The following is a 16921-nucleotide window of genomic DNA, read 5'->3' as shown; positions in this document are numbered from 1 at the left end:
TTGTCAACAGAGTGATGGTGAATTACTGAAATATTACTGAACGGGTTGGAAACCTTACAAATAAACAAACAGAAAGCATGTAGAAAACAACCAATGAAAAATAAGTAACTTGCCAGCACAAGGAGGAACCAATGAAATTACTCAAAACAATTTTTGAAAATATGTCCATGACCTCAGATATAGCATCAAAAATAGGTTCTGCAATGTAAAACGCCTAAAATAATTCATTAAAATCATACTTAGAAATTTGGCCACGTACTCTTAGAAATCAATCTGGTAAGTTTTCCCCCCCACGTGATCCCTCTCTGAAGCGACTGCGGTTTGAGTTCGCTCCTGTCCTGTGACTTACTATTTTCACCTCGCTATTTATTCCCTTCAGATATTTTTTGGGGCCATGGCAATTGTGAGACAAGTACACTTATTCATTTTGAATGTTTTCAATTGATGAATGTTTATGTATTTGTAATGCATTGTACATGGTAAATGCAGTTGCTTCTCTTTGTTAATTATGTATGTAACTGAAACAAATCTCAAATGCAATCGGCAGAAAAAGTATTAAAATAATAGCAGCGAATTCTGAAAGAACTGCACCAATTTTGAACTCTGCAGATAGGTTCTCAATAAAATTCCTAAATTATTAAGAAGGTGGTTTTAGTTGCACTAAGTGGTGTTACAGTATAGAGATATTTGGGAAAGGAAACATGCAAATCAATTTAGGTGTTAGATTTCTTGTTCTTGTTTTTCATCATAAAAGCTCAGACTAAGCAGATGGGGCAGTCTGCCCATTTAAAATTCTAGGTAAGGAGCTGCTGTGATCAGTTACTTTTGAAATTAATTTAAACAGAATGAAAAATGTAAATCATTTTTGCTCAAAACATTCTTATTTATGCCTCTAGCCATGAAGGAAATATAGGAGGCACTGTAAGGCAAAATATTCATGTTTATAGTCGTGTTTGAAATTTAAAGAAAAACAGTTGGTTAAAACAGGGAGTTGTAAGTTTGTGCACTTCAGCTTGTGTACTATAAGTCATATATGACTGGCATTACATAAATTAAAGATCATATAATATATAAAAACATATGTGACGGTGAGAATATTACTGTTTTTTTCAGTATGATATTCTGCCATCTGATATTCCAGCTGGCAGCATTGAGCTGGCCTTGCAGAGACCATCTATGTGGCTGACTCACGAACGAGTGTGTTAGAGGAAAAACACAAGGGAAAGAAGAAAAAAGAGAAAAGAAAATGAGCCGCTTGTATAATAAAAAAACAATGAGCTTCTAAACAATATCAAAAGTTCTCCTGTGGGATGACGAGCACCAGGTTTTACTGTATGAACTCAGAAGCAACTTCTCCCTGTGCCACATGCATGACCTTTCTATCTTCTACACATGTGTAACCTCAATGCCCAGTGCAGTGATAACTCTGCAGACAGCCATTCCTACTCTTAGCTTTAATAAAAAATTAGTTCTTGGGATGTGGGCGTCGCTGGTAAGGCCAGCATTTATTGCCCATCCCTAATTGCCCTTGAGAAGGTGGTGGTGAGCCGCCTTCTTGGACTGCTGCAGTCCGTGTGGTGAAGGTACTCCCACAGAGCTGTTAGGGAGGGAGTTCCTGGATTTTGACCCAGCGACCATGAAGGAACGGTGATATATTTCCAAGTCAGGATGGTGTGTGACATGAAGGTGATGGTGTTCCCATGCGCCTGCTGCTCTTGTCCTTCTAGGTGGTAGCGGTCACGGGTTTGGGAGGTGCTGTTGAAGAAGCCTTGGCAAGTTGCTGCAGTGCATCTTGTAGGTGGTACACACTGCAGCCACAGTGCGTCGGTGGTGGAGGGAGTGCCAATGAAGCGGGCTGCTTGTCAAGTTTCTTGAGTGTTGTTGGAGCTGCACTCATCCAGGCAAGTGGGGAGTATTCCATCACACTCCTGACTTGTGTCTTGTAGATGGTGGAAAGGCTTTGGAGAGTCAGGAGGCGAGACACTTGCCACAGAATACCAAGCCTCTGACCTGCTCTTGTTGCCACAGTATTTATGTGGTTGGTCCAGTTAAGCTTCTGGTTAGTGGTGACCCCCAGGTGGGGGATTTGGTAATGCCGTTGAATGTCAAGGGGCAGTGGTTAGACTCTTTCTTGTTGGAGATATTCATTGCCTGGCCCTTGTTTGGTGCAAATGTTACTGGTCACTTATCAGCTCAAGCCTGAATGTTGTCCAGGTCCTGCAGCATGCGGGCGTGGGCTGCTTCATTATCTGAGGAGTTCCAAATGGCACTGAACACTGTGCAATCATCAGCGAACATTCTGACCTTATGATGGAGGGAAGGTCATTGATGAAGCAACTGAAGAGGGTTGGGCCTAGGACACTGACCTGCGGAACTCCCGCTGTGATGTCCTGGGGCGGAAATGATTGGCCTCCAACACCACAACCATCTTCCTTTGTGCAAGGTTTGACACCAGCCAGTGGCGAGTTTTGCCTAAATCAAATTTGACTTCAGTTTTACTCGGGCACCTTGATGCCACACGCGGTCAATTGCTGCCTTGATGTCAAGGGCAGCCACTCTCACCCGACCTCTGGAATTCAGCTCTTTTTTCCATGTTTGCACCAACGCTGTGATGAGGTCTGGAGCTGAGTAGTCCTGGCGGAACCCAAACTGGGCATCAGTGAGCAGGTTATTTGTGAGCAAGTGCCACTTGATAGCACTGACGATGACACCTTCCATCACTTTGCTGATGATTGAGAATAGACTGATGGGGCAGTAATTGACCAGATTGGATTTGTTCTGCTTTTTGTGGACAGGACATAGCTGGGCAGTTTTCCACATTGTTGGTAGATGCCAGTGTTGTAGCTGTATGGGAACAGCTTGGCTGGAGGCACGGCTAGTTTTGGAGCACAATATTTAGCACGACAGCTAGAATGTTGTCAGGGCACAGAGCTTTCCTTATCCAGTGCGTTCAGCCATTTCTTGATACTACTTGGAAGCACTTCTGGCTGAAGATGGTTGCAAATGCTTCAGCCTTGTCTTTTGCACTTGTGTGTTGGGCTCCACCGTCATTGAGGATGGGGATATTCATGGAGCCTCCTTCTCCCGTTAGTTGTTTAATTGTCCATCACCATTTACGACTGGATATGGCAGCACTGCAGAGCTTTAATCTGATTGGCTGTGGGATCACTTAGCTCTGTCTGCAGCATGCTGTTTTCGCTGCTTAGCATGCATGTAGTCCTGTGTTGCAGCTTCCCCAGGTTGGCACCTCATTTTTAGGTACATCTGGTGCTGTTCCTGGCATGCTCCTCTGCACTCCTTATTGAACCAGGGTTGGTCCCCTGGCTTGATGGTAATGGTAGAGTGAGGGATATGGTTGGCCATGAGGTTACAGATGGTGGTGGAATACAATTCTGCTGCTGCTGATGGCCCACAGTGCCTCATGGATGCCCAGTTTTGAGCTGCTAGATCTGTTTTGAATCTACCCATTTAGCACGGTAGTGCCACACAATATGGTGGAGGGTGTCCTCAGTGTGAAGATGGGACTTTGTCACCACAAGAACTTTGCCGTGGTCCCTGTGACCAATGCTGTCTTGGACAGATGCATCTGTGACAGGTGGATTGGTGAAGTCGAGGTCAAGTACGTTTTTCCCTCATGTTGGTTCTCTCAAAACCTATGTAGGCCCAGTTGGCAGCTATGACTTCAGGTCTCGGCCAGCCCGGTCAGTCGTGGTACTACTGAGCTACACCTGATGATGGACATTGAAGTCTCCCACCCAGAGTACATTCTGTGCCCTTGCTACCCTCAGTGCTTCTTCCAAGTGGTGTTCAACATGGAGGAGTACTGATTCATCAGCTCCTGATTCATGGGCGGTAGGTGGTAATCAGCAGGAGGTTTCCTTGCCTATGCTTGACCTGATCAGATCAGATCAGCTATGATCTTATTGAATGGCAGAGCGGGCTCGAGGGGCCAAATGGCCTACTCCTATTTCTTATGTTCTTATGTTCTTATGAAGCCATGAGACTTCATTGGGTCCAGAAGCAATGTTGAGGACTCCCAGGGCCACTCCCTCCCGACTGTGCCACAACCTCTGGTGGATCTGTCCTGCTGGTGGAACAGGACATACCCAGGGATGGTGTTGGAGGAGTCTGAGGCATTGGCTGAAAGGTATGATTCTGTGAGTATGACTGTGTCAGGCTGTTGCTTGACTAGTCTGTGGGACAGCTCTCCCAATTTTGGCACATCCCCAGATGTTAGTGAGGAGGACTTTGCAGGGTCAACTGGGCTGGGTGTATCGTTGACGTGTCCGAAGCTGGTGCTGAGGTCGATGCCGGGTGGTCCACCTGGCTTATTCTTATTCTTGTTTGTTACAACTGAGTGTCTTGCTGGGCCATGTCAGAGGGCTGTTAAGAGTCAACCACTTTGCTGTGGGTCTGAAGTCACACATAGGCCAGGTAAAGACAGAAGATTTATTTCCCTAAAAGGACATTAGTGAACCAAATGGATTTTTATGACAATCCAATAGTTTCATGCTCACCATTACTGATACTAGCTTTTTATTCTAGATTTATTCAATTAACTGAATTTAAATTCCCCAGCTACCATGGTGGGTTTTTGAATTCCCCTCTCCAGATCATTGATCCAGACCTCTGGATTACTCGTCCAGTAACCCAACCACTATGCTACCATAACAGCTCAATTTGTTTCCTGGAGCTCCACTAATGCGTTCCTTAAGCAATGCCAGTGGAGATGCTCTCGTTTAATTAAAATTAAAATTTTATGATATTGCGATGACTGTTTGACTTCACTGTAAGGTAAATCCATGCTGCTATAGTGTAAGGGGACTAAAATCTGATGTTTTGCTAAAAGCTATGAGGCTGGAGAAATCCTCGGTATTGAAACAGTGCCTCTTCCCTTGCCTTTAGGCCCACATTATATTTCCTTAGATTGACAGCTTTACTTCTGCTGAATTTGATTAGGATCATCTAAGTTATTTGATGAGGTTTATTGAAATGGTGGACTAAGCACATATCTACTGTAAACCTTTAATCAACTATGACATGCACTTACAGCCATGTGTAATGAGTAATAACCTTACATAATGAACTGCCCTTTCATGAATTAACATATCAGCAGATTCCTGGACTCCGCCGTCTATCTGCCAGATCCCTGTGTGCAACATAGCTGAAATCACCAGCTATTTCAGACTAGATGAAATACCTGATGCTACTTGCCCCATTGCAATCAGTACAAAAAGATCATTTATTTTTGTGTTACGATTATAATTAAGCACTTTTCATGCAATCTGCTTTCTACTTTGACTACACAGAAACTAATTGCTTGAACACTAACTAAGACAGCTTATTTCAATTATTGTGAACTTTTAAGAACATGGGATCCAATTTTTAAAAGTGCTCCATAGCATACTTGTGATGTTACTTTGTTCCAAAAAAGTAACAAACATTTTACTCAGATTATAGATGCATACATCATAGTATTTGAATATTGACAAAGCAAAATGTATTGAGGTAAGAAAGAAAGATACACTTTTCATTTATTACTTTTTGTCACTTCTCAGAAGCATCTCACTGTGCTCACTGTGTTCACATGCAATTAATTATTTTGCAGTAACTTGTGCAGGCAAATAGAGCAGCAATTTTGGAAGATAACATGTCTGTACTAACAGCAATGAGAAAATGACCAACAGATCTGTTTTGTGGCATTGCTTGAAGAAAGCTCTCCATGTTGTGAATAGATCTTTAAAGTCCGCTGAAACAAGCAGGCAAGGTTTCTGATTACATTTCATTTGAAGAACAGCGCTTGCTTAGTACTGCATTGGAGTGCCACGTTCATTTATAAACCCCAAGTCCTGACCCTATAAACTTCCGACCCAGAAACAAGTTTGGCCAACCAAGCCAGTTTGGGACCCAACAAAGAGCTGCACCAGAAACTGAAACCAATTTTGTTCTTTCAAATACTGATTGGTCTGCTGTGCACCACCAAATATTTTGTTTTCATTTTAGATTTCTAGCATTTGTGTTTTTTCTTTTCAGAATTAATTCACTCAATACTTCCTACTGGCTTAAAGAAACATGCTGGCATATATCAGAGATTGGAGGGGACTGAAATGAACAGAATGTGGTGCCATCCCAAAATTCAATCCGTCGTTTGGCCCTTGTAAATTTACAAATGCCCTCTATAATTGGATACATATTTGGAAACATCATACGACAGATCTGCAATTTGAGTTGCAAACCTTTTCAAAATCATTCTCACAAGATCTTCACCACAACAAGTAAAATTTAGACAATTTCTTCACCATTGTACCCGTGTCTTGTTTTACTCATATGAACATAAGAACATAAAACATAGGAGCAGGTGTAGGCCATCTGGCCCCTCGAGCCTGCTCCGCCATTCAATAAGATCATGGCTGAAATGCATGTATGATCCGGAAAGGAGCATACTTTGATAATGGCTATCCCAGAAGAGGATCCCCCTCCTGTGCCTCATTGGCAGGCAGGCATCAAGGATTTTCAGTTCAAATTCTGAAAGACCATTAATTTGCCACTGTTTCGGCAAGCTGCTGTCTGAATGTTTGAAATTTGGAAGTATCACATTATGACTTGCCAACTAAGTTTATCAAATAAAAATATTGCAGAAAATATACTTTTCTCCGCTGTAAACCCTAATCTTCCTCACTTCCCACACAGTACAGAGTGTTTCTGTGTATGCCAGAAAGCTGTTATTCATCACAGTAGCTGTGAATATTTTCTTGGGACCGATCCAATTTTCAATTCAATTAAGGGATTTTTTTCCCTTCACAGATCTGTATACTTCTGATCCAAATAACATCAGACAATATAAATAGGTTATTTGAGACACATCAAAACTGACTATTTGCTTAGGGAATAATGTGTCACAAAAAAGTTACTCACTTTCCATTTCTCTGACTACATTCATTTTTAATGCTAATTTTTGATTTGTTTGTTTTATTTGTTGCAGTTATTGGTGAATACAGCTATTGGTGAACTTCCTGTGGCCTTGCTCACAGTTAGTCGGAGGAAATAGTGTGTCTAAGGTGTGTTGGCGTATCAGGTTGAAAGAGGTTACAGTAAAAAAAATAGTAGGCTTTCTTCTAATATTGAAGCTGAAATTCCATAGTCCTTCCAATACAATCCCACTGCAACTCTGGTGAGAGTACAGCAGAAAGCCTAGAATATAGGCCAGAGACCAGACATGCTGACTTCCGGCCTTCCCACAAGGAGTTCTATAGTCTTGGTTGGGACAAAGCCTCCATTTGCCCTAAATAAGGCCACTGATGTGGGAGTTCTCACAGTCCTTGCCTCTTTAGAGGCTTGGCAGACTTTCAGAGGCTGATACACCGAGAAAAAAAAGAGGCATTCTGGCCTCAGATCTTTATCTCAAGGGGATTGAAATTCAAACGTGAGGGAGTGATGCATCAGTTGTACAGAGCCTTGTTCAGATCCTATCTGGAATACTGGAGTTTTGGGCACTAAACTTCAGAAAAGTTTTATTGACCTTGGAAGCAGTACAGCACAGTTTCACCAGAATTATAGCAGAACCTAAAAGGGTTAAATTATGAGGACAGGTAACATAAACTTATCCTGCATTCCTTGAGTACAAAAGGTTGAGGGGTGGTTTAATCGAGGTGTATTTATAATGATTAAGGAATTCAATAGCATAGCAATAGGGAAGCTATTTGTTCTGGTGGGGGAATCCATAACAAGAAGGCATAATCTTAAGATTATAGCTAGGTCATTTCGGAATGAAATCAGGAACCATATTTTTCACACAAAGGGGAGTGAGTTTTCTCACATCATGTACCATCACTCTAAGAAACAGGGAGCTCACGTGTTCAGTGATTACTGGTATGAAACTGCAATGTACTATTCAGCTCTATAAAGCCGAGGCACTCCACCACCCCACATTCGAACTTCAAAAATATTGTTCCGCAAATTCAATTCTCCTTTAGATCCCATGTCATAAAATCACTAGGGTAAATTCGCCAATCCCATGCTCCCAATGGGAAGCCACAGTCTAACTGAGTGCAGGTTGCAGATGAGATTACAACAATAAACTGTCAATTCTGCAACCCACACTGCCTTTGAACACGGCTCCCTGCTGGGAGCACTAGATCAGTGAATTTAGGCAGAAACGCTTTCATCACTTGACATCTTCTTGAAATGTGGCAATGCAATAGTAATAAATATGATTATGCTATCCAGTGACCTCTGATGAAAAAGCAAACAAGTTTACTCTGTGGTTTGAGACAAGATCAGGCTCTAGCATAAGTCGCAACTTTCAGAAGAAGAGCGAACAAAACTGGAGAAAAAGTTGTAAGCAAAACTCAGTACATTATAACTATTATAACCAACACAAATAATTTGGGTGAATGCAAGACTGTATTTTCACGTAACAAACAAACTACGATGCTTCACAGGAATTTGGAGCACAACGAGCAGGAAGTGGAAAAGAGTCAGGTTTGTGACCCACGAGGCAAGAATTCTGGAGGCTTATAATGTGATGGAGCATTTGCAAGGCAGATACTGCAAGGTGACCAACACTCGCATTGCCTCTTCAGCAAAGACAGTTTCCCTCAGAGGCACACCCTCCTATGCATCAGGTAACGGAACCTGTGAGCAGTCAGTCTCAGATGTAACCCCACCTGCCGGACATATTTCCCTTCCTCCTCCTTGTCTTCCTCCAAGTAACCTTAAAAAATGGGATTCCCACAGGAATGTGCATGTTGTAAATGATAAGTGATGCAACTAAAAATATGTTGGTTAAAACTCTTGCCAAGATGTAGAAATGTAGGGCTCAAAATTGGCCAGGAGTTGCTGCGTTTTTTTTTGAGCAACTTGATTTTTCTGGAGTATCTTAAAAATCCCCATTTTGCACATTCAATTTACGCCAGTGTAAGTGAGTTAGTTGGGATTTTTTTTTAGTTTCCTTTTTTTTTCAAAAGTGGGCGTTACCAGCCACCTACGCCCGTTTTGGCCATTTAGGCCACTTTGGACAGCCAATAGTTGCTCCAAACTAACTTAGGCCAGCGTATGTGGCCACTTGTGGCCGCACAGAAAGCCCTTGCAGAGAATTAAGAAATCAGCGCAGGTAGGTACATCTGAGACCATTCGGCCAGAGATAGGGGTGGGAAGGGAAGCGGAGAGGACCTTTCAAAGCACTAAACAAAGCACAACAACATTCAAGAAGCATAAAAACATTGAAGAAGAAATAAAAAATAAAACTAAGTCCTACCTTCCTATCAAAACTCGGCCCGGGAAGTTAGTGGGCCGGCGGGTGTGGGAGGCCACTCGGCCAGGGATAGGTGTGGGACAATGGGGAGAGCACAGCCCGCCGACATCCAAGCAGAAAATGACTTCTAAGATAAACTGCCAACCTGCCAAAGGAGACATGGAACCTCTACTTCCACTGGGTATTTCACTGACACTCTCTCTGACTGACTCTCTCTCCATGACTCTCTCTCTGACTGACTCTCTGACTATTCCAGCGAATGTAGTTCTAGTCCGGCACGCGTCGTGAGGCCACTCGGCCTGGGATAGGGATGGCAGCACGCACACAGAGGCCGGGGACAGGAGCTACTGTGCATGCGCGAAACCTCCAGTGCGCATGCGGAGAGCTGCCGGCACTGTTTTTCACGCTGGGCCCTAAGCTCTGCCCCCTAATCGACAGACCACGCCGTGCCAAGCCATGAGAGAGGCTACAGAGCGGCCAGAATCTGGAGACATCTTTTCGGTGCCATTTTCAGCCCAAAAAGTCGGCGCATCTCTGGTGAGTGTGCCGAAAAAACGAGGGGGCCAATTTTGAGCCCATTATCTAGCACAAAAAGAGCAATGAAAATACTCTGTACTACAAATTTTCACAAATTACAACTTTAAATTCTAGCACGCAGGGGCCTCCCTTTAAATGGTGACTTCCTGTCAGCATCAAATGGCCCTCTCTGCTTGGCTGAACTTAGACAGGAAAACCACCGCACGGCACATTGCTGGTGAGAACCATAGGAAATTGGACAGACATTTATCTGCATATCATTAATAGTGATTTAAATAATATAATTAGGCCCTCACTTTCTCTTCCTAGAAGTGCATGGTGGTGCATTACAGGTGGAGATTGAGAAATTGGGTTCTCTGTTCAATTGCCCTTTCTCTTTCCCAGTATCCATTCTGAAAAGATTGCCACCAGCGTAGATCAGAACATATCCTTTGGTTTCTTACAGTCAGTCAGCCAGCAAGGAGGCGTTTGTGATATTGAAGATGATGGAGGAGTACTAAAGTTGGGTGTCATTGACATGCTTATGAGAGCTAACATAAAATTTATGGATGAGGTTGTCAAGATGCAGAATATAAATAAAGAACATTGGGCTATGGATGGAGCTTTAGGTACACCAATTGAAAAGAAAAAATAAATACTTGCATTTATATAGTGCCTTTCACAACCACCGGACATCCCAAAGTGCTCTACAGCCAATTAATTACTTTCTGAAGTGTAGTCACAGTTGTAATGTAGGAAACGCAGCAGCCAATTTGCACACAGTAAGTACCCACACAAATAGCAATGTGATAATGACCAGATAATCTGTTTTAGTGCTGTTGACTGAGGGATAAATATTGGCCAGGTCATCAGAGATAATTCCCCTGCTCTTCTTCGAAATAGTGAAGAGTACGCACCGACTATGTTAAGACAGATAGGAATGGAAATGTGGTGCCTCAATTCTGGAATAACAAAACTTGCTCACAGAGAAGCAACACTGCTTCAGGTAACCAAGCCCAATGTCAATTGCAATTGAAAAGCAAATTACTGCGGATGCTGGGAATCTGAAATAAAAACAGAAAATGCTGGAAATACTCAGCAGGTCAGGCAGCATCAGAACTTTCTGACGAAAGGTCATCGACCTGAAACGTTACCTCTGTGTCTCTCCACAGATGCAGCTTGACCTGCTGAGTATTTCCAGCATTTTCAATTACAATTCAAGTGTGCTTAAACCTGTAGTCTCAGATTTACGATTACAAAGCTGGCTACAGTTGAATCTATGCTCCCCAGTGTCGAACCTCACTGGATGGGAGAGCGGAATCAGAGATTGGCCTATACAAATACAGGGTTAATTCTGTGGCCTGTGCTCACATTCCTTCAAGGCTCAATTGTCTTGCAAAATGAAACTTAAATTGGAATGGCTTTGTTGTCAGGATTCCTGGTATCAGCTGTACCCGCGACTCGATTTCATATCGTCATTTGACTGGATTATTACTCCATATATTATGGGATGCACATGACTGACAGAAACTGTTATTCAGAATGTCATTTAATCTGCAGTGAATCACCTTTGGGTCAAGTATGGTGTTGAATGTTAAAAATATTAATTAATTACATAAATGTAATAGGTAACCAGCAGTGATTTATGCAGCAATAAATCAGCTGAGGAATTCTGATATCATAATATATGTGAGCAATGATGATAGCTATATACTAATATTATTTTCCTTCCCTTCTCTAATAATTGTCCATCTGCATTCATCATCGAACATCTAGGAGGATAAGGTATTTCATCAGCCTCCTTTAAATTCCAATGCCAACTCTGCTTTATAACTAAGTAAATAGGAAGCACATAGAACCTAATAGACTGAATTATACGCAGAGTATAGAGTGAGTTGTCCCTTAAAGGAAGTACTAATGAGACGATGAAGCAGTGGAACATGCAGCATCGCTATCAATAATCCAGGAAAAAAACGGATTACATAACAATTTGTTGGGTTTGCAATGTAGGAATTTATCAGTGGAACCTTTTATTTGTTTTAGGCCTTGTTGGAGTTTTCTTTTACCCTACTTGTATTTTTTTCAATCCTACAGTACAAGTGACTACACCTCAAAAAGCACTTCATTGACTGTAAAGCACTTTAGGACGCCCAATGGTCATGAAGGACGCTACATAAATGCAAATCTTTCTTTTTAATTGAATTCATTTTGGTGGTTTTTTGTGTTTTTCTGATATTATGTTGAGATGATTTTTTTGTGTAATTATTCAATGTCCTGTGGTATGTTCATGGGACATCATGTGAAGCACTAAATTGATAGAAGAGTGAGTTTGAGCGGGAGAAAAGGTGGAGCGGGGAGAGAGAGGAGAGGGTGGAGAAGGAGAGCAAAGAGAGGGACGGGAAAGGGAAAGGAGAATGATAGGAAAAGGGAAACAGGAATTGGTATGGGGAGTGAGATAGGAGGGAAGTCCACGACCGGCAAACAATCTCACTTTGGGGATGTGGGGGTTACTGTGCGAGGGGGCACAATCAGAAATAAATTTGAGTGCAAGGGTAGAAGCTAAAGCCAGTATATTCCCTCATCGAAGGGGGCTGTGCGGTTCTGCTTTCTGTGTCTTCTACTGTGAAAAAAGACACAAAATATTTGTTTCAAGTCACTGCCATTTCCTTATTCCCCATTAGAATTTCTCCTGTCTCAGCCTCTAAGGGACCAATGCTTACTTTTGCTACTCTCTTCCTTTTTACATACTTGTAGAAGCTCTTACAATCTGTTTTTACATTTTTTGCTAGTTTACTCTGATATTCTATCTTCTCCCTTATCATCAATTTTTTGGTCATCCTTTGCTGGTTTCTAAAGCTCTCCCAACCTCAGGCTTATCTTCGCAATATTCTAAGCCTCTTCTTTGAATCAAATACTATCCTTAACTTCTTTAGTTAGTCACAGATGGATCACTTTTCCCGTGGAAATTTTATTTCTCAATGTAATGTATATTCATTGAGAATTTTGGAATATTTCTTCAAATGTTTACCACTGCTTATCTACCGTCATACCTTTCAATCTAATTTCCCATTCTACTTTCGTCAACTCGCCCCTCATACCTATAGAGCATGACATAAGGGTTTTCAATGTATTTTGAAACTGAATATTATGACCTATTCAGCGACTTTAATATCGATAAATGTAAAATTAGGGTTGGTTTAAAAAAGTAAAAATAAAAATGTTTCTGATATAAAATCCACAATTCAGTGAGAAGACATATCAGATCACTGCAATAAAAGTTTCAATTTATAGCAACAGTTCCAGTATTAATGCCTCATATAAATATATACATAAATGATTTGGAATATTGCAACTCTCCTCTATAAAAATAAACATAAGAACATAAGAACAAGAGTAGGCCATTCGGCCCCTCAAACCTGTTCCATCATTCAATCAGATCATGGCTGATCTGTATCTTAACTCCATTTACCCGCTTTAGTTCCATAACCCTTAATACCCTTGTAAACAAAAATCTATCAATCTCAGTTTTGATTGACTGAGCCTCAATAGCTTTGTGGGGGAAGACAGTTCCAGATCTCCATTACCTCTTGTGTGAAGAAGTACTTTCTGACATCGGACAGGGAAGTGGACCTGAGTCCATGATCGGATTAGCCATTAAATGGTGGAGCAGACTCGAGGGTCCATATGGCCTACTCCTACTCCTATTTCTTATGTTCTTATATTCTTATATTCTTATCATCCCTGAATGGCCGGGCTCTAATGTTAAGGTTCAGCCCCCTTGCTCTGGACTCTCCCAACAGAGGAAATAGATTCTTTCCATCCACATTATCAAATCCTTCATTCATTTAAACTCATCAATTAGATCATCCTTTAATCTTCTATATTCAAGGGAACACAAGCCTAATCAAATTGAGTAATTGGAATTAATTGAGCATTTATACACCAAGGATTTTTATGTAGCCTCCTGAATCAGTTTAACATAAATTCATAATTTCCTTAATTCATACAAAATTTGATATATAATTTATGATAAACAAGATAATAAAATACAGAGCTTTAATTCAGTTTTGGTTGCTCCAGTTTTGAAACTGCAGTTTGTACAGCACTCTAATTTAGTCTGAGGTTTATGTACAGTCAACATTATTATTTTCCATTTTGAAGTATGGCTTTTCGACATAATTTCAATTAATCACAGAATGTATCTTGAATGTCTATCAGGGATGGGTGGAGATTCATTGGCCTGGATGTTTCGGTCAGCGCCGAAGTGATGGTGCTCGCTACTGGCCTCAGAGAAAGTTGCCCACAAAGATCTAACAATCTCAGTGGCATCGATTTCACCTTTCCTGACATTAATTTGATTCTGATGTCAAGTCTAGGGGATCGCCAGTGTCCAGGAACGTGATGTCATCACGCTGGGTAAGCAGCCAATCACATTGAAGAATTCTCACAGATAGCAAACCAGGAAGTAAAATGCACTGATTATCCTTCACATTTTGAATCATTTTACAGAGAGCGAAATAAAGATTGGGACATACACATGAGATTAAGGTAGAAACTGAAAAATTGTAAACAAACTTTTAAAAATGTACTAAACACTGGAATTTTTATCATAACGGAAAAGTTTGACATTCCACAAGTATAAAATTAGTTTTTCAGGGTCACAATGGTTGTTCAGCAGTAGTTAAGACTCAGTACACCATTAAAAACCCAATTGCACCTCATTGAACAAGGTGTAACTTTTGGGGGTGTTTTTAACAGAGATATTAGAGCGTAAAAGTTGAAGTTCTCATCAGTTTAGTGATTTCAATTGATTGCCGGCTGCAGGGAGCTCAATTGTAGAGAGCTCTCCACGAAGGAGCGGGGAAAGACTGATGCCAAAGTCTGGATTCATGCATTTAACTGCCTATGTGCAGAGGCCACAAGTTGCTGTCAAGTTTCACAGTTGTAATGATGCCGAACACTAATAGTTTCGCTGTCATTACAACCATGAATTCCGGGCCATTGTTTTCTACAGACACTTATACTACACGGTCAGGCAATAACTAAATATTGCATGTTTCAATTTTTAAATAAATAATAAAGTCTTTTAATTAAAAAAACACTATTTTTGAACTCATCTGTAAAACATCCTTAAACTGTAAAATTAACACCAACATATTTGAAGGTTTAAATTCTCTGTGGACATGTTTTCATTTCCGATACCTCACTGACACTGATAGTTAAATTTATCCAGTAATTCATTCCATTGCTATTTTCAGACATTTGAAGGTTATTACTAAACACCTCAATATTACATTTCCACATATCAGATTGAATAGCATCTGTACAATTTTTATTGTCAAAACATTTCAACAATAACTCTTCACGACAACTTTGTAGATTTTAAAGCACTCAGTAATAAAGTTTCTGACTTCAGACTGTGCCAGTCTTGTGCACATGCATTTGATCCAATCTTGCTCCTGGTGCTCCAAATCTGTACTAAATAAACAATCTGAACTCCGACAACTGGTTTCTCAATTGAATGATCCTAAATATGAAATTGTGTACGAACAACTTTAGATATGTTTAGTGGGATAGTTTCTTAGTGCAAACGTGCCACAATTCGGGAGCTTTTATTTTGATGCTGGTGTTTGATATGGGGATCAATGGCTTGGCTTCCACAAAACACACTCAAACGGGTGAACTCAGAAGGACTCGTTTTGAGTTACAATACATTTGTACTCCGTGTAGAATAAATGAAGCACTGCATAATGAGCACGCAGCTTCTATTAAAATCTAACGGGTAAATTTGTCAATCCTGCACTCTCAGCGGGAAATCTTGCTCACAGGAAGCATGGGTTGGAGAATTAGAGCTACGGTTTCATAGCCTCAACTCTGACCCCAGTTCCTTTTGAATGCGACTCCCTGGTGAGAGTGTGAGATTGGTGAATTTAACCTGAAAGCTCCAAATTCGCACTTTGAAATTGACAGCCCACGAGAGACATGATATAAAATTATTGCTAAAATTGTTTACATATTAATTAAAATAGTGTATAAAAAGGAATAAGTTCAGAAGTTAAACAAGATATAGTTACATTGGCTCCTGTTCTCTCAACGCCTCAGATTTAAAATTATCATCCTTGTATTTAAATCTCTCCAGGACCCTACCCCTCTCTGCAACCGTTTCTAACCTGACAAACTGCCCCTTGCCCCCATGCTCCCCATTCCTCTGGCTTTGGCCTCTTGTTACCTCTCCCCACAACCACCACCCCATTGACCCCACCAGAGACAGGCATGCTTTCAGCCAGCTAGGCTTCACTCTCTGAAATTCCCTCCCTAAACCCCTCCAGCTTCTCCTATAAGCCTCTCCTTAAAACTCATCTCTTTGATCCATTACCACGCTCTATCTAATTTGTCCCACCTTGCCTCAGCATCCATTTACCTTATGCCTCTGTGAAGTATTTTGGATATTTATAACAAATAAAAGGCAGTACGTAAATACAGGTTGTTGTTAGATCACTTTACCATGAATAGTACATTCCACAAAGCTTAATCAAACACAATTAATATCTAATTTTGGTAGACAATTTGAATTTAATTTAGAACATTTTATAAATATTAAACATAAATGATATTGAACATTAGCATTTGCTTCTGTTGTATTTTTATGAATAAATTATGAAGCAAAGCATCTGTTGTGTGCATTAGCAATCAGACTTTTGACAGCGCAATCCATTTTTTAGGCAGATAATAAGATTAAAATGTTGCTGTAACAATTTTCTGAGTCAGAGACTCTCAGAGATGGATAACATGTCTTTCTTTCGTGTAAATTGCATCTATCTCTCCAACATATTTTCCTCAGAGTTATATTTATTATTTCATTGTGTTCTGATAAAAACCCAATACAGCTATGTAAAAGCAGATTTTGGGCAAGGACATGGCAATGTCATTTATAGATTTTGGATGTTTTACTATGTTAAAGGCATTATAAAGTTGTTGTTGTTGGTGTAATGTATGCACCTGTGAGGATGCTCATAGGTTTAGAAACATAGAAACATAAAAAATAGGTGCAAGAGTAGGCCATTCGGCCCTTCGAGCCTGCACCGCCATTCAATGAGCTCATGGCTGAGCATGCAACTTCAGTACCCCATTCCTGCTTTCTCGCCATACCCC

The 16921-nt window shown here is 40.9% G+C and overlaps 1 protein-coding gene across 5 annotated transcripts in view; it reads right to left on the bottom strand.

The window, feature by feature from the left end:
* LOC139278583 (copine-8) overlaps positions 1-16921 on the bottom strand; it is a 435806-nt gene that overhangs the window by 219416 nt on the left and 199469 nt on the right. The gene's annotated exons all lie outside the window — the stretch shown is intronic.

This window comes from Pristiophorus japonicus, chromosome 13, assembly GCF_044704955.1.
Source record: "Pristiophorus japonicus isolate sPriJap1 chromosome 13, sPriJap1.hap1, whole genome shotgun sequence".
Classification (NCBI taxonomy): domain Eukaryota; kingdom Metazoa; phylum Chordata; class Chondrichthyes; family Pristiophoridae; genus Pristiophorus; species Pristiophorus japonicus.
Note: the sequence above shows the minus strand (reverse complement) of the source record. Positions and strands in the feature narration are given on the sequence as shown.